This window comes from Coenobita brevimanus, chromosome 51 (genome assembly GCF_032717465.1).
Source record: "Coenobita brevimanus isolate Jiangsu-jjx chromosome 51, ASM3271746v2, whole genome shotgun sequence".
In the NCBI taxonomy this organism is placed as follows: domain Eukaryota; kingdom Metazoa; phylum Arthropoda; class Malacostraca; order Decapoda; family Coenobitidae; genus Coenobita; species Coenobita brevimanus.
This window is the reverse complement of record NC_137004.1, coordinates 1,964,405-1,991,011: the sequence shown is the minus strand read 5'-3', so window position 1 is coordinate 1,991,011 and position 26,607 is coordinate 1,964,405.

Here is a 26,607-nt window from a genome sequence, read left to right as displayed (position 1 = left end):
AAGATTAACTAAGATCGTTTATGAATACAACACTAGGCCACCACTACGTCACTATGAATACAACTCGGAATACAATCCCAGGAATACAACACCCCGGAACACACTGAATACAACTCCACGAATACAGTAAATACACCTAATTCATGCACAGAATACAACCTGAATGCAACACCGAATACAGACCGAATACAAGCACCTGAAATTAACCAAACTAAGTAGAATCTCACTGAATCCAACCCTACTGAATCCAACCCCACTGAATCCAACCCCACTGAATCCAACCCTACTAAATCCAACCCTATTGAATCCAACCCCACTGAATCCAACCCTGCTGAATTCAACCCCACTGAATCCAACCCCAATGAATAGACCCAATGAATCCAGCCTTAATTAATTCAACCCCAGTGAATCCAACACCCAATGAATCCAACCCCACTGAATCCAACCCCACTGAGCACGTTGAATCCAAGCCAAGACCGTCACTGCGTCACATTGAAGGCTGTGCAAGGGGCGCCATCTACGTTACTTGAAGGGGCAGCACTGAACCCCAAGCCCAAGTCACGTTGCAAAGACGTATGGCAATGCAAAGGCAACTGACGCCGTATTTATAAATCATCTTTGGCTTTAGTTACGCTTAAGATTCTTTGTAAATACGGCTGTCTTTCCACATGGTACTTCCAGATACTTAACCCTTTCACTCCGATTATTTTTTTTTTCATTTTAAGCAGTTAATCACCAAATTACTTTTTTTTTTTTTTTTTAAGAGTCTGCTCAGCGGCTCTAGTGAAAGGGCGAACTAAGGCCATATCCAGAACTGATCGAAAAGGTCCACTGAATCTGAAAAAAAAATCGTCTAGAAGCAGCATGAATATATTAAAAAGTGAGTCCTCGGTTTGAATGGGTTGTTACGCTTGAACTGATAATAAAGTAACGAGATTCGAAAAAGAAAAAAGAGATAAGGATTCATAACATTACTAGCTTGTTGAGGTGATTTGTTCATCGCAAAAATTGGCTAAAAATCTTCATGCATGTCACTCCTGCGCTAATGGAAAAGCACCAAAGCACCAAAATCTTAGGAATATTTACGTCCAAGATCATTTTCGTGAAAGATTTAATCCACTTCTTATGGTATACAAACTTTCGTAACACCTGATGATAGTAACATCTCTTGTGTGTGTATTTTTTAACATTAATTTTCACTCTGGCTATGAATATTTGGCAGGTGTATAAATGAAGACAAGCGTATCGTATACAGAAAGAATCTTAAGCACAACTCAAGCACTGAGGGGTTTATGAATACGGTACCTTATCTCGCACTCCTCCATTGAACATAAGAACGTAAACAAAAGAGGATACGTGCAGTAGGCCGATGACTGACGCTAGACATTACTTTATTTAGCAGACACAAGGGCCTATAATACACGAACAGCTGAATAAAATCGTGTGACGGTAGCTGGGATTTAATACTAGAGTTGTTCCGAGCATGAGGGGACTAATGGAAGAGGTATTAACACTATCAGGTACAGAGAGAGAGAGAGAGGGAGGGACGCAAGTATCTTCCTAGAGTTTAGCGAATAGTTAGCAGTAAAAATCGAACCATCTGAGACACGCACTGCTATAAATGGTTTTTTCACTGTGTTTCGCCAATTGTAGATATTCTTCAGACGAAATGGGAAGATGGTTGGGTCTCTATCGGTACTTCGACTCACTCTAAGCTGAATAAAGTTGAATGATTTTAACAGGAAAAATATAGACAAAAGACGACGCGACGATGAGCGCACCAATTATTTTTATGACTCGAACAGCAGATCATTACACAAAGCATGAAAGGGGAAAATGCCAAGACTTATTATCTCGGAGCATTATACGAAAGAATGACTCGTCTTATTTTCTCCATCTGCATATTTTCAACACTGATTTTCATTTACGTTTCCTTTTTGGTATAATTTGAAATTTTTCCTGAAAAGTACATGAATTTTCCTCTGACTTACTCACCTATAATTCCAGTTTAAAGGAAAAAAAATAGTTCTAAGCCCTGGTTAAATATTCTTTTAATCATGACAAATTTACTTTCAAATTAAAGACCCAGTAACTAAAAACCTGCAAGACTGATTCCTCCCAAAGAAAAGAAACAAAACCATCAGAATCAATACCGGCTCATTTACAGCCTCGAGTACAAGCCTTTGGTCAGGGAAGCGTGTGTAGTCAATTAGCTAACGTTCGAGTATTAGCTGCGAAATTCTCAACATGATCCTTACCTTCTCCCTTCCTCAGTTTAGCGGACCTCCATCCCAAACTCTCTGACAAATCTCTAGTGCATACAAAAAGCACCATAATTTTGTTCGCGAAGTCTAGGCTGATCTGTGGTTAAGAGAACAAAATATCTACTAAAATAACATAATGCGCTAGATATGTGTAAAAATTAATTAGACTTGCCATTCTAGCCCCATCTTGAGGATACTCGAAGGAAATATTAAGTGATGGATATGCTTGTACCCTGCCAAGGAGCTATTGCGTAAAGAACCAGTACAATACAACATTCAATTTTTTTTCCTTTAGTCTCTGAGGATTCTAAAACTTAACATGAGTAATGCGCTTGTGTACCGTGGACTATTGTATTCAGTTGCTGGATGTTCTGTGCTAATCATACCGTACTCATAAGCAGCGCTGGACCCACGTTTACTCATACATTAACACACTTCTCGTTTGTTCAGTCGTGAGGAGCTAATATGTGATAAATTTTAACGACACGGCACGGTATAGCTTCACTGTATTTTATTCCGACCAATTTTCCGCCACGCAGCGTATTTTGTTTGCGGTTCGTGAGCAGAGAACAATATAGTGAGGGTGAACTGCGTCACGGGGAGCGGCAAGTGCTTACGTACCCAGGTCGTCGACAGCAGTGCTCGAGGCCGAGGCTGCAAAAAAGTGACCCACGTCAAGGTCAAGCGAGGCCACGTTGGGGCGGCGTGGTTGTGTTCCAAGATGGGAGGACACCGGCATGAGGCGTGCCCCAGGCTGACACATCCACCGATCTGCACGACACGATGTATCTTCTGCAAACTTTATGCCATACTATAATGACCTATTTCTTACATGACAATGCTGCCTCAGCTTTCTGGTGAGTATAACCTCGCATTACAAACACACCAAACTGTACAGACGTTAGAGAAAAACATATGTAACATTACGTACACAAAACTGACTCATGTGATGTAAGCAATATTATTCACTGGTTGTACAACGGCCGTGGCCCTGTAGGGACGAAGACCACAACACAACAATCTCCTGCCACGACTCTTATTTCTATTTGAAATATTATGAAATGTGTGTGTGCTGAAATATAAGAGTCTAAATCTACAGATTCGTACAGTCTCATTTCCTTTCATCTATTTTAGAACTATCCGTCCTGGTTCCACCATTTCTGAAGTCATGAGTCTCCCACATTTCCACTACCACTCTTACCGTCATCATCATCATCATCATCATCGTCGTCGTCGCGAGAAGGTACACTGCAGTGCAAATTTCCAAATAAGCCGAAATCCAGAACAGAATGCTTAAACCTTAATAATAACAACAAGCACACAGTGAATGCAATACCCGAAGCCAGCAACCATTGGTACAGCAGTATTTCCAAACTGTAGGGCCCGCCTCCCCGGTGGGGCGCTTATTATGGGCAGGGGGAACCTCAAGGTAAAAGGTTACCTAGAAATCATTCAGATTTTTTTTTTTTTTTTTTCAGAGAGCGATGTGAGAATAGCATTAACATTTATTCCTTGTTGTGATTAATGAACTTCCCCCTTAAGGTAATATTTCATAAGTTTTGCAGATCGTAAATAAATCGATGAAGACGGTAAAAAGCTTCGATTCTTAAGGTAACAATTCTTCAGAGCATTGGAGCATGTGTGGCTGTCAGTACACAAGCACCAAATGTTTTCAGTTTATTATTCATGCACGACACACCGGGGGCATAGCATTACCTGTCCTGTTTTTATGTGGTTCATTATCTATTACGTCACAGATACAAAAATATTTGAGTGTTTCTTTACTTTTTTTTTAATGTAAAATTTTCATGACATTAAACGCACAAAACTAAGAAATATTTAAAAAATGAAACAGGAAACCCAGCTAGAAAACGAAAAAAAAAAAATCTTTCTTTATGTAATCAACTCTTTTATCATCATTGCACAAATGACGATTATAATAATTAATCGAACACAACAAAGAATGCTCTTTTTTTTTTTTTTTTTTTTTTTAACAACGTACCTAATCTAGTACACAATGTGGCTGAGGGGGGAGCTTTCAGTATATCATTAAGTTAGAGGGTCATCATGATTGATAGTTTGGCAACCACTGGTCTAAGAGCCAAGCATCTGACTCTGCCCTGTGACCTTGATCTTCCATCAGTTATTCTCAAACTGAATTACTTCATCCTTGCCTAACCCTTAACCCTCCCACCAAATTTGGTCCTGACTGGACGGATATTGTCTGAATTTTAGGGCTGAGTATTTGACCTTGCTCTACGATCTTGACCTATGACTTATTGTTCTCAAAACTGAAGCTATTCATTCTCGACTTACCCTCAACATTTCCAAAACATTTGGTCAAAGTCGAATGATAATATTTTAAGTTGACCTTGTCTTGTGATTTTGGCCTTGACCTACTGTTCTTAAAAACAATAGGTTAACCCCTTGGCTGACCCTAAACCCTTCCACCAAGTTTGATCCAAATCAAATTAAAACTGCTTTGGTTATTTTGTTCACACACACACACACACACACACACACACACACACACACACACACACACACACACACACACACACACACACAGCAGGGTCGAACTTTAACCTCTTCCTGTAGCCTTGCCCCCTCAACCAACTGTTCTAATAACCGAAGTGCTCTATCCCTGTCTTACACTCAACCCTTTCACCAAGTTTGGTCTAAATCGAATCACAATTGTTTAAGGTGATCTTGCCATGTGACCTTGATTTTTAGCGCACGTTTCTCAGCAACAATGGGACGAACCTTGGCTGACCATCAACCCTTCCACATAGTTTGATTAGAACTGGATGAAGAATGTTTGTAATACCGTTCAGAGAGAGAGAGAGAGAGAGAGAGAGAGAGAGAGAGAGAGAGAGAGAGAGAATGCTTATGGAAACAATACACCCATCATTTGCTTTCTCGCGTGGGAGTGTAAAAAGTAACATTATCTCTCTATTGCAAGTTTATGCCTGTCCTAGTCAAATATCAGCGATAAAGGAAACTGTGGTGGAGTATACAAGGATGGAAAAAGAGGAGAAAACTTTAACGAAATAGAGAAGAGGGAACCGGTAAAGAAAACGGAGAACCAATAAAGGATGATACAGCAACGCACAGCATGCATTCTTGCTAAAATGATACATCTTCCCAGGCCATCACCTCCTGCTGATACAGTAACTGCAGTGCTGCGTCGACAGACTGCTCTTTATAGAGAAACATGGGCACAACGTGTGGCGGCAGCAGTCTCAGCCGTGGGAGCTACGAGGCTGCCTGAAACACAAGAGCCGGGTGGTGGGATCATTTCATATCCTCATTACTATAAAGAAAGGGGATTTTTACCTCCCTTAGCCCACTCCTTTTAGTTGGTCTCACAACACGCAAAGTTTACGTGAGAAATATTGCTTCTCCCTTTTCCCCAGGAACTGGTAACTGACATTTCCGTACACGGATATTTACATTTTTATCCAACGATGCCAAGATTTTTGTAGCAGTGAACGCTGTGTCGTATTTAGACGGCAGCCACTTTCATCTCTGTTGGAATAAGCTATTGTTGCAGTAATATGCTGTACTCCAGGACCTAAAGTTCTGGGTATCTAGGAAGTGTCAAGGTACATGTTAACCATATCTTTATTTTTACATCCTCCTCGGCGTATTTGAAGCTGGAGAACTAATAAAATAAGTAATACACACGATTTTGCAGTCACTCAGGCTTTTTGTACTTCCGTGAGAGTCAGCTGAATATGTACACCTCAGCCCGGCGCCAGGCATCGGTGGAGGGTGGGATAATAAGCGATCTCGCGGAGTACGTGATTTTTTACACATGCTAACTGAAATGCCAATCCAACAGAACGTGGAAAATAAGTAACATTATAAAGACTGGCGTGTTATTTTCGTTGACGCCTGCACGATCGTGACGGAACTTAATCACCGAGAATGCAGGCATGTTCCGCGTCAGCACAAACGCCTCATCATCGTACCTTTCTGGTAACGTACCGTTTTATCCATATTTATCAAAACATTGTATATGTTTCGGCTTCCATCGAAATCTGCATCCTTAATTTGATTCCAAGAACAGTCTTTCTTCCCCTGGTGCGATCGTGCAAGATTTGGCGTCAGTGTAACACAAGATTAATGAGGAGAATAGCTTTCCAGGGAATTATAGCCGTACTTACCATCAGTCCAGGAAATTGGTCCACCTCTGCGTGTCACACCACCCAGAAATTACTGCCCTCCTCTTGTCCCTGTCCTCAGAACCAGCTCTTGACTATTTAATCAGCTGTGTTTCCTCTAATCACCTAACCTTTACACATGAGGCATTTCCGATCACTCCTTATTGCTTTTCCTATAATTCCCATCCTCCTTGTTTCATGTGTGGAATATTTCGAAAGCCAGATAACTGATTGTTTACGCCTATAGTCTGTACCATCCAGGAGAACAAGAAATTCGAGATTACATAACACAATAACCGGCCATTGAAAAAGCAATCCATCTGAGTGCATCCGGCATCGTCATGCATGTTGTCAGGAATGCATTTTGACTAGTTTTGGCAGTCTAGAAAGCACCAGTATAATCGGAGTAAGATTATTATCGGATAAATACGTCTTTGCGTGAGGTGCTGTAGTTGTTCTTGTCACAGGTCGTTCGCAGGCACGTGTTAACGAGAGGTTGTGGCGCCGAGAACTCCCTACTGACGTCACAGGTCCCTCTGCGTCGTGCGACCTGGGCTGGGGCGACGCGTAACCGGAGAGGGGTATCGCATGTGACGTCAATAGCACTTTCGTAAGTTTCGAAATTCCAGCAATCGTCAACGGAGCCAAAAATCAAAGTGGGCTGTTGACGCTGGCCATTAGCTGCCCCGCCACAGAGATTGTAGGTGATAAGTCAGGCCTCTGCGTCACAGTGTAGCATAAATTTTCTGGGTACTGGCATGTTTTCACTTTTCGTTTACTGTTCGCAGTCTCGTACGTCAAACTGCGACTACCAAGAGACAGTGTGTTTTCTCCTGCAGCAGCACAACAGTAATGTATTTGCCACACCAGGTTTCTCTTGCTGCGTACTTATTTGCACACAGCCTACATGGAATAATGTGGGTGTTGCATTTTTCTGCTAATCAGAATATGAGGGGAGTGTAGACGTGCATGTGTGTTTTACTTATTAACAAAGCTTAGCATAAAAAGGCATCTTACTTTCTAGTCTAGGATATTCAGTGGAAGACAATGCTCTAAAACATATTGCTGTCTTTTTAATTAGTCATTTCCTTTGCTGAAATCAGTGTGTTCTCTTGTACCCGAAACTTGTTGAACTTACTTTTTTCGAGTCGCTTTGAACACTGAACTGCAGTTGATTTATGTCGTCCCCTTGCCAGATCCTGCTAACTTTTATTTTTGCATTATCGGATTAATTCTTTCTTGTCTCTTAGAAATTTCCCTCGCATGAAAGAACTGCTTTTATCCGTTCGCCAGAAAATAAACTGATGTATAGCTGAACAGAGCTAATAATGGCCCAGCTTGTAAATGTGTAAACTATCTGTACCTTTAGAGACAAAATTTCGCGAGACACTTCACTTCTCACCTCCCTTTGCTACCACTGTGCCCCAGCTGAGAGACCTGATATGATCCCCTGCCCATAGATGTTTCTCTCTTTGATGTGACACTTAAGGAAGGAAAGTGACGGACATGCCCTAAGTGTGAAGTAGAGGTAGTTGACAGTAGGGCAACTTTCGTCCCGGGATACACACGTCACTAAGATCGTCTATTCACACATGCATTGTGCCTTGGAGTTGCATTCTCGTAAGCTTTGTACTCTCTTCACCATCTCTTACTTTACGATTAACTATTCATATTACACCATATCTAATTTATTTCTTATACAGACATAGGTTCCATAAATAGCATACAAGAATAAATTAACATATCAGAGGCAGAAATAAACCTGTAAGGAATAGGTGCTGGGGGCGTCCTCAACCAGCGAGAATATGGGTGTTGGTGGCGGCGTCGGGATGTAAACAAGAAGCCTGTACGTGGTTCCTCTGGCCCCGCGGGAGTTATGCCAAGTTTCCTGTTTTTCGAAGGCCAGTGTGGGCGCGGCGGTGAATACTTCCTCTTTGTATCCTCGCTTGTTTTGGTGACACAGAAGGCTCCGTATCACCTGTATCTTTACGAATCATTTTGCTTAATACACCTTAATACTGCACATTATTTACGGAGTTTTAATACTGGTATACTCAACACCATAACACACAGGAGAATGTTGATGTACAATGTGTATAACAAATCGCTAAGTGAGTTACGAATTTTCCAAAGCCCTTTTCCCACGTCTCTCCCTGTGAGGTAATTGGTGAAGACAGGAAATGCCGCTAATCAACAATTTTCTCTCTTCTTAGCGGCTTCTTTTTCATTGTTGTTCTTTTTTTTTTGGGGGGGGGGAGGGGTTAATGTTGGGGTCAAATGTTCGCCTAACATTTCACCTCTCCTACTTCCTCCTTTGTCTCCAGTGATTAACATTCCAAAGCCGAATAAGCTAAAAGAGGCTTCGTGTATTACTCTGTCCATAGCCAATTCTCTCTGATAAGATGCGCCGGAGAATCAAGTGACGGACATGCTCGAAGTGTGAAGTAAAAGCATTGGAATAGTACACGAAGTTTTATGTTGGGTGGGACACAGGTTCAGTTGTATATTTTCTCTATCGTCTCGGGCTACACAGAACCTAACTTCAGAGGGTTCAAGCTCTAACCTGTCTCTCTCCCATCCAGCATTTCCACTTGTCTCAATGGAGCCTCGACTAAGCCTCATCCCTGACGCTACTCTGGTGCTCATCCCTGGGTACGTGGGAGAAAAAATATTGTGGTCGTTGTTTCTGTAGGTCGTAAAGGGGACAAAATGGAACAGGAGTAAACAGCTGGAAATCCCCCGCCTGTACTGAGGCAGGGACGACGGGAGAATGCATGACGACTAGCAATTTTAGCGCTAGAAATTCTGTCGCCTCTCTTGCCTCCCCATGAACTCTGAAAACTCTGCTTCTCTCTCTCTCTCTCTCTCTCTCTCTCTCTCTCTCTCTCTCAAATCAGAAAATCCTGTTTCCTTCTCCATGAACTCTGAAAATACTACTTCTCTCTTTCTATAAAATATGATAATCCTGCTTTTTTTTCCACAGATTCAAAAAATCAGTCTCGTAAATTCGCAACAACTGGCACTGACGCATTTAATTCTCCGCAAATCTGTGTCTGCTGATGATTTACGAAACTAAGGGTCGTATTCGGGGTGGTTCTGGAGATTTCGTGACACTTCTTCCTCGGCGATTTATTTTACGGAATCATATAATATCCTCTTGCATGTTACTAATATCTAATGGATGTTTATATTAAGGCTATATAAACCAGAGAATGCTAAGGTGTAACGAGCAAAATAAATCAATAAGGAAGGGGTGCTACGAAGCCTCCCAAGCCACTGAAAATACAACTCTGATTGTGTCCATGATGAGAGAGACGAGAGGAGACAGGACTTAGGAGGCTCCCTAGCACCTCTTCCTCAGCGATTTATTTTCTATACGGCGGGTTATAATTTTCTACCCTATTTATGAAAATTATGGTGATATCAGAATGGCTTTAATAACACAGAGAGGATAGCAACTTAGCAAGGTGTAATGTCAAATAAATCGCTTAGGAAGAGGTGTTAGGGGGCGTCCTTAACTGACGAGAACACGGAACAGGATGCGATTATGGTGCTAGTCACGAAGAAGTGCTGTAGCAGGTATGTACAGCCATAGCTTTGTTTTGTTTTTTTGTTTTTTTACTCTCAGCTACATGAGATATCCTGCATAAGGACGAAAATCTGGGCCAAATTAAGGTCAAGATGGAATAATTAGGCTGATCATGGTAGACTAAAGGAATAAATGGGAGAGAAATAAAGGAAAATAATTATGTTCTTTCTTTCTCCTATCGACATACACAGGCCATCTTCAGAGATATTTGTAATCAGAAAGACTAACTCCTTCACGTCGGTAGCTTTTCATTTTCTTTTACTCTTTTGGTTTGCTATTTCTAGACTGTTTCTTTCCACTCAGGACAGCCCTCTAGTGGTGAAGGACTTAATGGAGGCTATATCTAAATCCTCCAGTTCGAAAACCCTCCCCAAAGCTGAATAAAATCGTCTTGATGGGGCGAAAGTAAACTAAAGAATGTCACCCATTCGAGGGGGTGAAAAATAGACCTTAATACTCTTTGCTGTGCTTCCCTTTCACCAATTCTCCCCCCTTATTAAAATGAACTACTTATATTTGATGGAGGAAGTTGGTGTGCCGTCTCTCCTCATATATGATGGAGTTGGTGTGTCGCCTCTCCCTTCACTTCTTTGACGCCCACTGACCCCAATCCTTCAGTACCCCGAGTGTCGAATGCAGTGGCCGCTCCCACGATCACTTTATTCCCACCTGATCGCTGTACCGGGAACTGGACGCACCTTTTTCTTTGGTAAACTCTTCCTACGGTGGAGTCAGCATACCTTCCCTCCACTCCCTTCCTTTGACGTCACAATGCTCATCTTCCTTTCCTTGTAATCACTTCGCTACGGGACGCCCACTTTAGCTGAATTAAAACTGTGGTTGTAAATGCTTCGTGATGCTGATGAGATTAACCCCTTCAGTTCAATGACGCCTTCTTCATTTGACCCAGGCACCAACAGGCAATTATATCCAGCCTGGAGGTGGTCGCTTGTGGTGTAGGGGTTAATGAAGGCTTAATCGACCACCAGTAAAAATGATGATGATGATGATGATGATAATAATAATGATGATAATAATAATGATGATAATACTAAAAATAAATAAATAAATAAATAAAAACTCCAAACTTGAATACAATCGACTGGGGCAAGAATGAAACAAAAAAAATGCGTTGTCCGAGTGATTGACTTTATGGAGTTTTGACAGCCTCGGTCCTGCCTAACACCCCTCTTAAGCTGTATAAAAATCATCTGGTGATAGTAAAGATTAAATAAAGCAACAAAAAAAAGTCATGGAATTAAATGGATTAATAAAGACTTTCTACCAAACATCCTTCACTGGTTACATAAAAAATAAAATCGTGGCTACAAATATAAATGATCATGGCGTCACAATTGGGATACCGCTACGAGTTCCTAAACCTTCTTAGTACTTTACAATTTCCCTCTTCTCTCATATCAAGGACTCGTCTATACGTGGGAAATACGGCACTGGGTGAGAACTGTACGTAAGTTGTCAGATTTACCTTCACTTTTCCCTCTCTTCACGCAGCTCTTCACACGCTCCTTGATAATCTCTGTCACTCCCACTTAATATTCGTTTCAACAGCATTCCCTTGTACTCGCGATAAATAGTCAACGCAAGAACACTGTAACCACGTCTTAAGTTCATCCTCCTTTTCCTCCAAAGTCTATTTCAGTCCTTATATAATCATTTTAAAAAATCCTATCCTTACCCGTCATCCTTTTTCTCCAGTAACTTCCACTCCTTTGTGTTCTTGACAAGCCAACAGTATGGGAAGAATTAAGACAAACCTCTGGACTAAATTTTGCTTCTGCTCCAAGGTTAGGGCACTTCCGCTGTTTCTGAAAACTTAATTCGCCCTTCCTTCCCTCTTTTCTTGTAACCTGAGTCAGTTAGTGTGCCCTAAATCATGACAGTGGAAAACAAGGAGAATGTAGGGAGTTAAGCTTATTTTATTCTTTTTCTTCCAGTCTCTGTTCTTAAACGCTTCACTACCTAAGCTGAAATAAATTGTATGCCAGTAATAATAGGAAATGAGAGAGAGAGAGAGAGAGAGAGAGAGAGAGAGAGAGTTTCATCACCAGAGATCTCTTCAAAGCGGTATAAAATCGTCTTCTTGCATCAATAAACACAAACTTCTGCGGCTGAAGATATAAACCCTATTTTTATTTTCTTCCAGAACCTCCACAATCCTCTCAGCGTACCCCCACCTACCCAATTTTCAAGCAATTTGCGCTCATTAGCATTTTCCAATATTCCCCCGCGTAAAATGACTTCAAGTGCGTCGTTAAGCCTATTTTTCTCCTCCTTTCAAAATCCGGGCGCTTCCACGACGTATGTAAATCTCCTCACTCGCCCCACCCACCCTCCTTCCAGTAACTACAGGGCGTTTGTCCACGGGAAAGACGTCAGAGCGAGGGAAGCCCACGTGCGTCGGTCGCATTGTTGACACTGTGGTGCGATGTGGCCGTGCTGCGTTGCCCTCTGACGTCACGAGGTATAGAGACCGTCGGCTGCCTCACCACTGGATAAACTGTGCAAAGATGACGGTGTGCAGGTTTTCTAGGTACTACTCTCTCTCTCTCTCTCTCTCTCTCTCCACGCATTTGATGCAGTGCTACCTTCGGCTGACTTCAACGCTGAGTGACAAGCTAAATGGTTTCCCGTAGCACTGGAAATCATTTACTTCGCTGAGTGGTAACCATATAACCAAATCGATGGCTGGTGGTCTAGTGGGTTATGGCGCTCTAACTGGATGTGACACATAAGAGGTACCATCCGAGATAATGGTCCCACGCCTAGCCCCGGGCCCCTACACACTTGATGGGCCGATGAAGGAACTGATTGGTGGACTGACAGAGAACTTTGAAAATACGTCAACTGTATTTGCCCTTTACTACTTCCGTGTTTCTCTGTTTTATTGAGATTTCCTTCTCCAAGGAAGTAAAGTTCCAGAATTTAGTAAGAATTTGACTTTACTAATCCTTGGCACATTAAAATGCGTTATAATGGTAATAAAATAATCCCTGAGAAAAACACCCGTCACTCAAAGATTTCAAGTACTGACAGACAGACAGACAAACATACATACAGTGGACAGATAGATAGTTGGATGGATGGATAGACAGATAGACCGGTACTGTAGATAGATAGATGCGTAGATACTTTAGACAGATAGACAATAGACTGACAGGTGTATGTATGTGGGGAAAGAGATAGAGAGAGAGAGAGAGAGAGAGAGAGAGAGAGAGAGAGAGATAGAGAGAGAGAGAGAGAGAGAGAGAGAGAGAGAGAGAGAGAGAGAGAGAGAGAGAGAATTATGTAGTACCTTCATTTCCACGTACGGAACTTTTATATTTGACATCAAGAGGACTGAAATACAGGAGAGACGCCGAGTGTTGTGAAGAGCGCATACCATCAGTACGGAGTGTTTGGGTTGTGTTGAGGCGTGGCAGTACCCCGTTCCCTCCCCAGTGTTTACATGGCGTGGCCAGTGACTGTACGACTCTCTGGTGGTCAGGTGGTGGGCCTCACGTGCACTGGGGACAGGCTGCATATATCTGTACTGCAAGCCATTTCACTACCGTGCGCTAAGCTTTTCTCTTCCTAGAAAGATCGTCCATATTTTGTTTAATCCCATCTTAACCCAACCACAGCTAACCTAACCTAATCTAAGCTAACCCCACTCAAAGTGATCCAGCATTACATAGCCTACCCTAACGCTAACTGAAGCTAACCTAATCAAACATAACCCAAACTAGGCTGATTTAATCCAACCTAACCTTATGTAATCTAATCTAAACTAGACATGCCTGGAGAAGAAATACTGCCCAACTCAACTACTGTCCAGATATTAATGAATGGCGCGTGTGTGTGGGTGGAAGGATAGGCACTCTGACGATGAGAATTGCAGCTGCTGACTGATGACAACACACGTGAACCTTAGAATGAACTGAGAAGGAACAAGGTACTGAAGCTGAGCTAGAATTAAAAATAGGGAGGATAAGGGAATGCTAATTTGATTTTTTTACGATGGAAGACGTCTTGCAGTAAAGGAAACAACAGAGGCTTTACTACTTCCCCCAGTTCGAGAAGTCCCTTCCATGATGATGGAAGTAGACCTAAAACTGCAAGAACAAAATGAACAGTATGTCATGTCATCTAATTAAAGAGGTTAAATACTGTGTCTCGATACTGGCACAACAGAAGTGAGGTGCAAGGCAGATAAGGATAAAGTGCAGAGGTAAAACTGATTACTGAAGTTGTTGGTGCCTGTAGGATGTACGTGAATGGAAAGTGGTGTGAAAAGAATGAAGAACTGAAGTTGAGCACTGACGACTCAGAACCTCTCCGGTACCTGCTTTTTTTTTTTTTTTTTTTTTCTTAAAGACTAGTTTCCGACGATGGTCGGTTCGACCGATCCTCCACAGGGGTTCTCTCCCAGACTTGTTTCCGACGATGGTCGGTTCGAACGATCCTCCACAGGGGTTCTCTCCCAGACTTGTTTCCGACGATGGTCGGTTCGAACGATCCTCCACAGGGGTTCTCTCCCAGACTTGTTTCCGATGATGCTCGGTTCGACCGATCCTCCACAGGGGTTCTCTCTCAGACTTGTTTCCGACGATGGTCAGTTCGACCGATCCTCCACAGGGGTTCTCTCCCAGATTTGTTTCCGACGATGGTCGGTTCGACCGATCCTCCACAGGGGTGTTCTCCCAAGCTGAACGACATCGTCTGTAGGCTGCACGAATAAAGTATAAAATATATAACGACCTGAAGGGATTAACAAAGGCTTGGGGAGGCTCTTGATGGTACAATGTCGTGGATGTTAGGCAGGATATGAAATTGGGATGGAATGAACTCAGACAAGATTGTTAAGCTCAGGTGAGACACTCGAACTGGAGGAGTCAGGTACACCAGTCATTAACCCATTCAATACTTCGGAGTTCTATTAAAGTGAATAAATTGTTTGGTGGCGGCAAAAATGGAATAAAAAAAAAAAAGCATCCTCAGAGTGAATGGATTAAAAGACGATGGGTGATGGGGTACAGGCGAGCATGAGTGAGAGACTGAGATGGAATGAAAGACTGTCGTGTAGCTAAAATAAGATCACACTGTGGGTTTTCTATATCAGCCGCCGTGACTGAACTGGCGAGAAAAGCTACCCAAGCAAGTGGCAGAAACACAGATGGACTCATGTCAGTAGTTATCAGTGTCACTTATTGGCATTACCGGTACGAATATGTACTCGTAATTTTACCTGTATCTTCTAATGCTGAAATTTTATACACATGGTCTGATACCTAAAGATGTATCATGTGGTACCCGAAGATACCTGTACTCGTAAGGTCAAATACCTGAAGATACGTGTATGATCTTATAAATGAAGATATTTGTAAGGTGTGATACATAAAAATACCTGTGTGATCTGGTACTGGATGATGCCTTGATCTAATACCTACTTAAAATGTAACTTGTATAATCTGTTACCTGTAATAAATGCGACTTGCAATACCTGTGACCTGTTGGAAGTTCAACGTACCCTCGTCTTCCTCCTTCTTCCCCCACGTCCGTGAGAACCACACACACATTTACACACACCCGTCGATGCCAGTCGGGGGTCCCACTGCTCCTCAGTATTATCCCTGTAAATATTCCCTAATCAGTGCTTGCTTGTCGTCACGTCCGCTGAAACTCTCATGCAAAGTTAAGATAAAGATTTTAATAAGATTTTGGTATGGTTTAAAGCCACATTCTTCTGTTCTGTAATATCATCCGAGCAAATATTTCCTAATCACTGTTTGCTGTTTCACGTGCCTGCCGAAACTCATGCAAATCAGGCTGAAGATATGTAAATACCCATTGTATGCTTCAAGCACACCGGAGGCCTACGACCCCCGATGGGCCTCAAAGGGGATATGTTGGAGGTTCGCAGTTGAAGGCACGCAGGATAAATGAAGGTCATTATCCGCTAAAGTACCAAATGACTCTTACTTCGGAATATAATTAAGTCTCAGCTGCACCCAGGCAACCACTCATTTACACTGACCAGCGCTGTATATTCCTCAAACAGCGGAATGCCAACAGGGCACCTTGATTATTTCAGCACAGTCAGATGGATAGACTATTCGGCGAGGAAGTCATACTTTTTCCTCTTCTTAGAATACAAGATAAAATTTTCAGCGTTATGAACACATTAATATTTTTTTTTTTTTTTTGAAAATGAAAAACTCTTTAGGTATGAATAGTAAAATATATATGCAACTCAGAGCAACCGTTTAAATGAATACTTCATCAACATCATCTTCACCCTGTTTCCCATGATCACATGAGCTATCTGAAAGATGATTCTTTGATATCTGGGACATGAATTATAGGAGATGATAGTCCCGGTTCCACCATCCTCTCATGTGATGGAGGAGTTTCTGCTCATGCTACTACGAGTCGCCTTCTTCAGCACGCAGGGAGTACGTGGGTATCATTGTTTCACAGTGTCCTCGGGTACATAATTTGAATTCATTGTGTCTCTGTGGTCAAGATGCTTCGTCTCACAGACGCAGGAGAATATGCGAGTGAAATTCCTGGATTCAGCTCCTTTACTCAGAAGACGTCCTTGTATCTTGACCCTACTGTCTCCAGATGATTTTATTCAGCTTACTGGAGACATAACGAACTGCAAGGATTGGATGTAGATGCTATCAATTCCTTCGCTGTTAGAGGCCCTCCTTAATTTAAACTAAAAATCGATCGGTAGTAGTCTGATTGCAATAAAAAAAAATGGCGTGACGAAGAGAATTGATTAAAAACTCTCCTTGTCTTTCCTAAAAACGCAGCAAACAGTTCAGGATAATTGTCTTCTCGTTACCAATTTTAATTTTGCGTGATGAACAAGACATGGGAGGCGCCAGCACTTCTCTTTTCCTGTCTTTCCTGAAAAACAAAACAAAAATGAGTTACGAAAGGAAGATGATCGTAAGTTTGTTCGTAAATCCTTCCGTCTGGTGGCCTTTCATCTCAGCGTGACGGGGTAAGAGGCGGGCTGGGAAGGCAAAGGGTCACTTTTCACGAAGCTAGTCTGTTCATGTTTCCCGGATAGAGTTTTTTTTTTTTCTGTTACATATTAATTGCAAGTTTTTTTATTCGCAGGCAGGTATCATGAAATCCTTACCACGGAAAGAATTCTAATTTCTTTCGTGAAACTCATCCAGTCCTCTTTCTTGGGTAGTGATTTTTTTTTTCTGTTCTGAATATTTACGGGGACTGTTTTTTTTTTTTTTTTACTGTATTCATCTATCTATCTATCTATCTATAGCCCGACGCCCTAATCCCGCAAAGGGTGGCCGCAGACAAAACGCCTCCAAGTCACTCTGTCACCCACCATTTGACTCCCCTCCCCCCAACTCACCCCCCCCTCCCTCACATACCTCTCAACTCCATCCCTCCACCTGTATTCATGCATCATGGAAATCTCGCCACGACGGCACTCCTAATTTTCTAGGAAGTTACTTTGTTTCATGAAGTGTCTCATGATTGGTTTTCACTGGATAAAAAAACAAAAAAAGTATGTCGCACAAAACAAGGTTAAATACAACAAAGGAGTGGGATTAAAAAGAATTTAAGCGCTGGACAAAATATTCTTAAATCTAGAAATACTTGGTAAATATTATTTTAATTTCAAGGATGCTGTATTGACTGTACGTTGTCGCTCTGACTACAGTTGTGTGTGTGTGTGTGTGTGTGTGTGTGTGTGTGTGTATATATATATATATATATATATATATATATATATATATATATATATATATATATATATATTCATCCATCATCCAATCCTACATTGCCCCATGAGGAGTGTAGAAGCCCGGGGCTAGGCAGTTGGTCCTGACATTTAAGATGAGTGACTATATATCTATATCTATCTATCTATCTATCTATATATCTATATATATATATATATATATATATATTTTTAAGGCGTTTGTCATAATATATCAAAGAATTTACCAAATTCATAAGAAATTCATAAGAAAAGGCGTCTGAGTTATTCCTTGCAATTAGTTTTGAAAAACATTTAACACCACAGCATACTGGACTGAAAGGAAACATCTTAAACTAGAATGGCACTCAGTAGAGAGCATACTGTACCTCCGCCAAGGCCCAACATGCAGTTCCTTTTAATTCATTCAAGTCTAATCCAATATGGAAAAAGACTACTCCCCTATAAAAGCATATTTAAATCCGGTAGATCCGGAATTTTAAATGGATCCGCGCCAACCTGTACACATTCGTAGATACCAACATACTAAACATGCCTGATTTTTCTTTTAAATCGAGATCCATGTAATATTCACTGAAAAAAAATTACGAAAATGTCGAAAAACGCCCTATCTCGCAATCTTAAAGAAAATGAAAAAAAAATCCTGGTCCCGCACGTTTATACGGATCAGCACCAAAATTTAATAGAGTCTATTCTGGGCCAAGGCCCATTCTTCTACCAAGTTTCGTGGAAATCCGTCCAGTAGTTTTTGTGTAATCTTGCTCACAAACCAACCAGCAAACAAACTAACAAACGGACAGGGGTGAAAACATAACCTCCTTGGCGGAGGTAATTACTGCAAGTACTGAGGAGCGGCATGAACACCAAAAAAGGCTGCGACGGAGATGAACCTTTTTTCTTTTTCTTTTTTACTCTCCACCGTCGTAGAAAGCTGAGTACGCCTTGTGTGTTGGACATCCGCGGCAATAAATCCTGAGTTTATTAACGCCGATACGTTCTTTGAGCATGTGCCTTTTATCATAAGTTCTTTGTCAGTGTAAACTTCCCACACTCAGACTACTGTCGGGATCTAGAAAGTCAGATCTAATCATAACAGAAAGTCATCTTGTTTCTGTGGCGGGATGAGTGTGACTAATGAAGAGGTGGACGGCTATACGACTGAGTAATGACCACGGGGGAGGCTTTGGGCTCGGGAAATTTATTAGCGAGTGCTGTGTGCTGGCGGCCATTACTGCTGGCGAGGTGATGAGGAGGCTTGCTAGAGGATGGTAAAAGGGGAGGATGACTTGGCTGATGAAGACGGATGTGTAGGCAGAAAATAACGCATAAATTCATCAAAACCTATGTAGAATTTTAAGGGCTTGAATGATATGTGACTGGAGGTCCGTCCCTGTTTTGCTGGATACTCTGATGATAATTAAACATAGCTGGTTTCCTTTTCCCTATTTCTGAATCCTACCCACCCAGCATACAATATAACAGTGGGAATATAATTAGGATGATATCGATATCACTCCATAAATATTCTAGCAAATGAAAGTGGAAATTGTTATAGTCAGTGGGAAGAATTGATCTAACAAAAGTTCACACGTACCAATGGAAGAGACAACAACGGGATAGTGTGAATGGAAAAGAGGCTGTAGGATGTAGAGGATGAAGTGGAATTAAAGTTCAGATTTAGCTGAGGAAGACACAGAAGCAAAACTATCTGAATGGGAAAGACGATGGAGGGTAACAAGATGAAGTAGAAATAGTAGTGTCATGGTTTTAGATGAGATTCAGGTCGCTTTTTAAAACAGATATAAGGGCGTTTGCATCGTTTTAGATAAGAAAATGAAATAGGGTAAATATCTATTGTATCACTTTTCAATCATATACTGCGGATAGTCATGTCACTTCTTAGGCAGCGGGACAGTTAGGAAGTGACGTCACCACTATGTTAGCCAGGCAGTGCTTAGGGCTTTGTGAGCTTTTTCAAAAAACACATTTGATTTTTTTTTTTTTTTATGCTCTATCGATTGTTGAACTCCGAAGAAAATGGGCTTTCCACATGATGACTTGGGGGGACTGAAAACTTCCACGTGGTGTACCCTATCGTCTACAGAGTAACTATTCATGTTGTCTTATCTTCGCCTTATGCATGACTTATACCCCAGAAGGTTCCTTCACCTTTCCTCAGCGCCGAGGTAACAACTTCAATACGGTGACGTGTGGTATTCTTCCTGCTTCCAGACGATTTCATTCAGCTTAGGAGAGCCCCATAAAAGAAGAGTTAGTGAGTGCTGTATCTAACTCAATAGTTTAAAAAATTACCTCATAAGCTTCAGAACACTGTCTGCAGATATCAAGAATTTAACAAGAAATACATTATCGCGGTGAAGAGCTAACTACTTCACTCCTATGACGTATCCTGTATTCTGAGACGATTTCTTTGGCTTTGGAGAAAATTATTACACTGGAGGAGGTGCATAAAACATTCATTAATTCCTTCAGTACTAGAGATATGTTCTTAGCTGAATAAAATTGTCTTGAAACTCAAATAAGAAAAGGATGGTGGCTGTGAAAAGGTGAATCCCTCGAAGCAGGTGACGTGTGTGTGTGTGTGTGTGTGTGTGTGTGTGTGTGTGTGTGTGTGTGTGTGTGTGTGTGTGTGTGTGTGTGTGTGTGTGTGTGTGTGTGTGTGTGTGTGTGTGTGTGTGTGTGTGTGTGTGTATTCTTGCTATCTCTCGACGATTTTTTTCAGGTTAGGAGAGTTCCAAATTGGTCAAAAGGTTTATGAAGACAGTACCTCTTCCCTCTATTTGGAACAGTCTCTCTCCTACTGAATTAATGACTATAAATGCAGCAAAAATAAAAAATAAATTAAGAAATGGGTCATCGGCCTGAAGGTACTAACTCACTGGGCCCTGAGAGGTCTTTCTCATCTCATTTTTTGTATACTTGACGATTTCACTCAACTTTTTTTTTTTGAGTGGTTAGTTACGGCCTTATTAAATCCCTCCAAGACGATAGGCCATTCCTAAGCTGAATTAAATCGTCTGAAAGGAGCGAGAAGTACAGATGACGTAACCCAGGATGGTGTTAATGGTATGGTAATGGGAGAGTAGGTCCTGGTGACACAGAGGGGCAATGATGGACGAGAGTAGGAAGGTGTGTCTGGTGCTGAGTGACTGGCAGGTGATAAATGGTACTGTCTTGTGTGGTGGAGGTTATGCAGGTGTAGTGGTGATGCGAGAGTGGTGGGGAGACAGTGGTGGTGATATAAGAGTGGTGGTGATGATGCGGGAATGGTGGTGGTGGTGGTGGTGGTGGTTCAGGTGTGGTGGTGATAAGGTCTGGTTGTATTATTAGGTGTGGTGGTGACGCATTAGTGATGGTGCGGAGGTGGTGATGACTGAGATTTGGTGACAGGTGTGGTGAGCTGCCGGTATGATGATGCTTCAGGTCTGGTGGTGGTGCAAGTGTGGTGGAGTGGCAGATGTGGAGGAAGGGTGAAGATGACAGAATTAATCTTGGTGTGGGGATGGCGCAGATGAGGTTCCGTCTTCCCTAGCGATTGGCTTTGGATATGAGTCCCCAAGTTAGAGATGTCTTTTCCTAACTGAGAAAGATCGTCTGATGGAAGGAAAAGCAGAATAAAAAAAATGACGCCATATTCAGGAATTTGGTGGATTATTTCTAACCTCTTCACTATAATGTCCATCTCGTAGGATTGTTTGGAAGCACATAGAAAAAAATATAAAGTGTCACTGCGTGCAATGTATTTACTGCTTCACATAGTGGTAAGTGATGGAGACCATCATCCACTCCTCTGATGTAGTGCTACCTACATCTTCCTTCATCTGTAACTCTCTCTTCTGTGTCTGCCCTCCTCTCTTCCTATTTCTCCCTTCCTTCCTTTCACTTTTTATTACTTTTCCTTTCACTTCAGGTGGCTCTACACTAAGTGGCAAGCCTAATGGTCTCCTGTAACACAGAAATCATTTATAGCGTTAAGTGGTAATCAGATAACCAAGTAACAGGGTAATATGGAGCCTACTATGGTGTCCTGTTAACTGAATAATGAGACGCAAGAGCGGCGTGCATCCGGGAACCAAACCTCCACACGTTTCTTCGCTGTTGCGAAGGAACATTGACCTTCTGCACAGGACGGCCCTGTAGGCGAGATTGCTTGCCTGTGGTTGATGAGTCTATTTGACCAGACAGACCGGGTTGCTCAACAACAAATTCTTCACAACGATGATGTCTTTACAGGCTATGTTTTATTCTTGCAATGTGCAGACGATTTCATTCAGCTTAGGAAGTGTTTCGGACTGAAGCATTAAGTACGACCTTCAGTAGCTTATACAGTATGTGACTTCGTTTCTTAGTTCAGTAAAATCTTGTTGATGTAGCATGGATTAAATCAAAACAATACTTCATAATAGTGAAGAAACTGACAGCTATCGATTTTATCAGTAATGCAAATGAGCTGACTTTTTTATACGCCATAGTACAGGTGTGGAACATTTGAGTCGTGATTTGTGGCGACGTGGGTGTGATATGTGACAGAGTCGTGATGTGTAAGGGTTCGTTTACATGATAGTGCGCTGTACATGCATATATCTCTTTCGTTTCGAGGCATGGTGACGAAACACGCTTTAAACAGTGAATCAGCAGTAGGGATGGCGCCTACGTTCAAGTCTACATGACTATTTCCCAAGTAATTTCTATTATTACACTTCAACAACACCGGCGCCCACTGATCATGTAGACGATACCTGAGCGACATCGAGATTTCTGAGGCATGAATGATGAGGGTATGGAGACGTGGCCCATTTTCACTGAGCACTGTGATGATAGTTCTGCTTTTATTTTTCATTTCCTTTTTCCAAATAATTTTGATGAGAATAATACAAACAAAGATGACGTACACAATAACGAACAAATTCAGACCTGGGCTGTCATGCAGAGTTGAACACCTTCTCTTCTGTTAGTGATTCTAGTACAATTCTCTCCTGTCTAATGAGTCGTATCTGTATACCAGCATAATAATTCACATCACACTATAGTCTTATCATAACTACAAGCAAGAGGGAAAAATGCAGTGGGTTCAGTTGCCACGTTATCATCATTACACTCCATTCAGATCATTTCCTGCCAAGACCAGTTTTTCTCGTGCCGCGGTACCGGAGGAAAATGAAAGCGGTGGATGATAACCGCGGTCTGGGAGTCAACCTGGCCCAGCGGACGTGAAGGAACCCAACCCATTCACTCAAACTACGGCATTTCTCTTTCATTTTAACGCCTTCAGTCTGGTGACCCGTTTTTGCACTTTATTCTCTTGACCTTCACGCGATAAAGACTTCTAATACAGTAGGGGTTAATGAAGGGTATAATCTAACCTCTTATGGTGAAGGACTTAGATATAGCCTCCAATGATGCCTAGTTAAATAAGTTCCTGCTGCTACTAGACCCTTATATCCAGCTTAGGAAGAATCTCTCATACTGAAGAGATTAAACAATATCTCTAGTAACCCCTTGTGAAATTGACGCTTACTTTATTTTACTCTTGCTACCACCAGACTTGATTCAACTTAGCGAAGGAATCTCCCTCTCGTATTGCTCAAGGTTTGGGCATGATATTCAGAAACTCCTTATGTAACTTGACTTCATTCTGTTCTTGTTACTGACATACGATGTACAACGCAGCTGCAAAGGCCCTCGCGTAGTAGTTAGAAAATTCCAGTGACGTACATTGACGCCTATTTCATCCCAGTCTTGCTGCCACCACACAGTTATATTCAGCTTAGGGAAGGTCCTGTGGTGTGGTGCAGGGGTTAGTCTGGGCGGCACAGATGCACCTCCCAATTCTCCGTTTGTGCATCATGGACGGCGGCGGGGCTGTCATTGAGGCCATAACCACCCTCTTCAGCACCAGCGTAAACACAGACGCCTCACCGACAATGACCGTGTGTTGGCCTGACGGGGTGGCATTACCTGGCCATTACCGAGGCTCCATACGTCCACTCATTGCCACCTGGCTGACGAAAGAGAACGAAAGGACGAGGAGGTCTGCCCTTCACTCCACCCTTAGGCCTTGAGAAATGTCTGGAATCTATTTATGCTGGCTAACTCCAAGTGGACTGACAAGAAGATACAGGACTATTGCGCGTTTTTTTCCCCTAAACTGACAAAGATCCCTAATCCCTTTCACCTCAGTTGATGGCCAAGTGTAGTCAGGCTGGAGGGTCAGTCTGACAAAAACCAAGAAAACTCGTTCCTGCCCCATAACCAGGGCTCATCGAATTTCATACAACCACGACTTAGTATTCATGTCGTGGGAGTAGCCCAGTTCCGTCAGGTGAACACAAACCAGCTACAGTTCTCCCTTTCCTGTGGCTGTTGTAAATGTAAATAAAACCGGAATATTTACAAGACCACTGGATTGTAAAAGCTCATAGTCTCCTTTTACTTAAATCTGTTCACAATCCCCCCAGACAACTAGAGTACGTTTGCCGCTCGTAAATATTCCATTGAATCACCGTGATGTTCCCCGCCACACACAATCAGGTAAGCGCGAGAAAGCAGCACAAAGTATATAGAATTTGTGGCATCATCTAAAAAAATAAAAAGGATAAAAAAAGATAAATGTGTGCCTCGTCATGTTTCTTAATTACGTAAGTCGGGAGAGCATCGTCAACGTGGCGTCATTATTCTCTTTATTTTCGGTAGTTTTCGCGTTTTCTTACATATGTGAATAAAGGAGGAATGGCAGGATCGTTTGTAGTACCTCCCACACGCCACACCTCACCACATATCTCACTTCACCACCACCACACCTCACCATATACCAGACCTCAACACATATCTCACTTCGCCACCACCATACTTCACCACACATCTCATTCAACCACCATTAAACTTCACCACACACCAGACCTCATCAACCACCACACCTCACCACACACCACACCACACATCACCATCACTCCCCACCATCTACCATACCCCACCACCCACCACACCCCACCATCACACACCTCACTCCACCACCACCACCACCACATCAAATCTTACCTCACCCCATCATCACATCTCACCACGCACCTCAGACTATGGATGGACGTGAAGATCTGGGAGGATATTATGTTCAGTGTGTAGATAATGTGAAAAAGGGCGTGCGGAAAGAAAAAAAAAGTAGAGGAAAGGTATGAAGGGCAAGAAGAAGGATGGTAGAAAAGTGTAGGGAGAAGAGGAGATGTGTAGAGGGAAAGTAGATTGAAAGCAGAGAGGAAAAGTGAGAGGTAAAGATGAAAGATAAAAGTGTAGGAATGAACGCAGAGAGAAGATATGGGAAAAGAGGGTAAAGAAAAATGGAAGAAGTGGTGCCAAGGCATAGCAAACCCGTCCCCGGCAGTCATTTTAGTGCTGAGGTATGAACACAACAGGATATCTAGTCAAACATGTCACATATCAAATTTGGAGTAAATAGGGTGAAAACTGACGATTTTATGCCCATTAGAAATTTTACGCCCGACCCACCTGACATTGACCTCCCTACCGCTAACTGAGGTGTGACCCCCCTGATGTAATGAGGCATGTTATAGGATGCAGATTTGAAAGATGCACCTTTAGGTTTTGGTTTCATGTCGATATGACGAATTTGAAAGGAGTTATGGCGAAAAAACGATTTTTACCCGTCCCCATTTTTAAACATTATTTGGCCCTACAGCCTGGGCCTTGACCCAGTTTGGCCCAAAATTTCATCAGGTGATCAGAAGGTCATAGCCCATCATCCCTGCACTTTTGGTCAAAATCGCACCAGTAGTTGTCGTGTAAAGTTGTTAACAGACAGTCAAACAAACAAACAGACAAACCGAGTGAAAACAATACCCGTTCCCGAGCCCCTCCGGGGCAGGGACGGGTAATAAAAAAAGCTAATATAAAGCGTAAAAACAGAAAGAAGAAGCAAAGAAAACATTAATCTAGAAAAGAGAGGCTGTAGAAATAACGATAAAGATGGGGAATGGAGGAACAAAATTAAGAAGGCATTCAGAAACAAAGTAGGGAAGACAGTAAGAAAAGGAAGCTATGGAAAAGATGGGGAAAGAAGTGAAACGAGAGGTACAAAGAGGAGGATGTAGTCGCTAAAGCAAGAAGGAAGGGGTACAGAAAAAATTATAGGGAAAAATTAAAAAGGAAAGAAAACGATGGGAGAGACAGGGAATGAATGAACAGAGAGAAAATGAAAGGGAAGAACAGAATGCAATGAGGGGAACTACTGAATGAGTCCTCTCCATGCCAGTTCAGACGCCAATACAAACGTAACAGGAAAATGAACTTATGGATGAAGAGTATACCAAGGGCAGGTATGTTTAATAAGTCTCCAAGCCAATACGATGACAATGGAAAGAGGTTTATAGTAGAGCAGTATGAGAAAGAGCAATAGCGATAAGTATCCACCACATCAGAGGAGCCAGTGAAAAGGAAAAGGGAAAATGGAGGCATGAAAGACAGGTGTACAAGACAAAAGAAGCCGTATTTATTAACTGTCCATCACAAAACAGGGGCCAGTGGAAGGGAACAAAGGGGAAGGAGTTTATGGAAGGGCAGTATCCCTCCCAGAACAAGGGGCAGGGGAAAGGGTATGGCCACAGTGGCGACACGGGCCTCTCCCACCCACTCCTGTTTACCTCTCCCACCCACTCCTGTTTACAGCCCCTCCATTATCCCAAGCCCTCCTCACCTCATCCTTTACAGCGCCACCCCTTCCTTCACCTTCGCTCTGCCTCTGTACCCTCTCACCCCGAAGACCACATTTACAAACAAACTTAAGATCCAGTC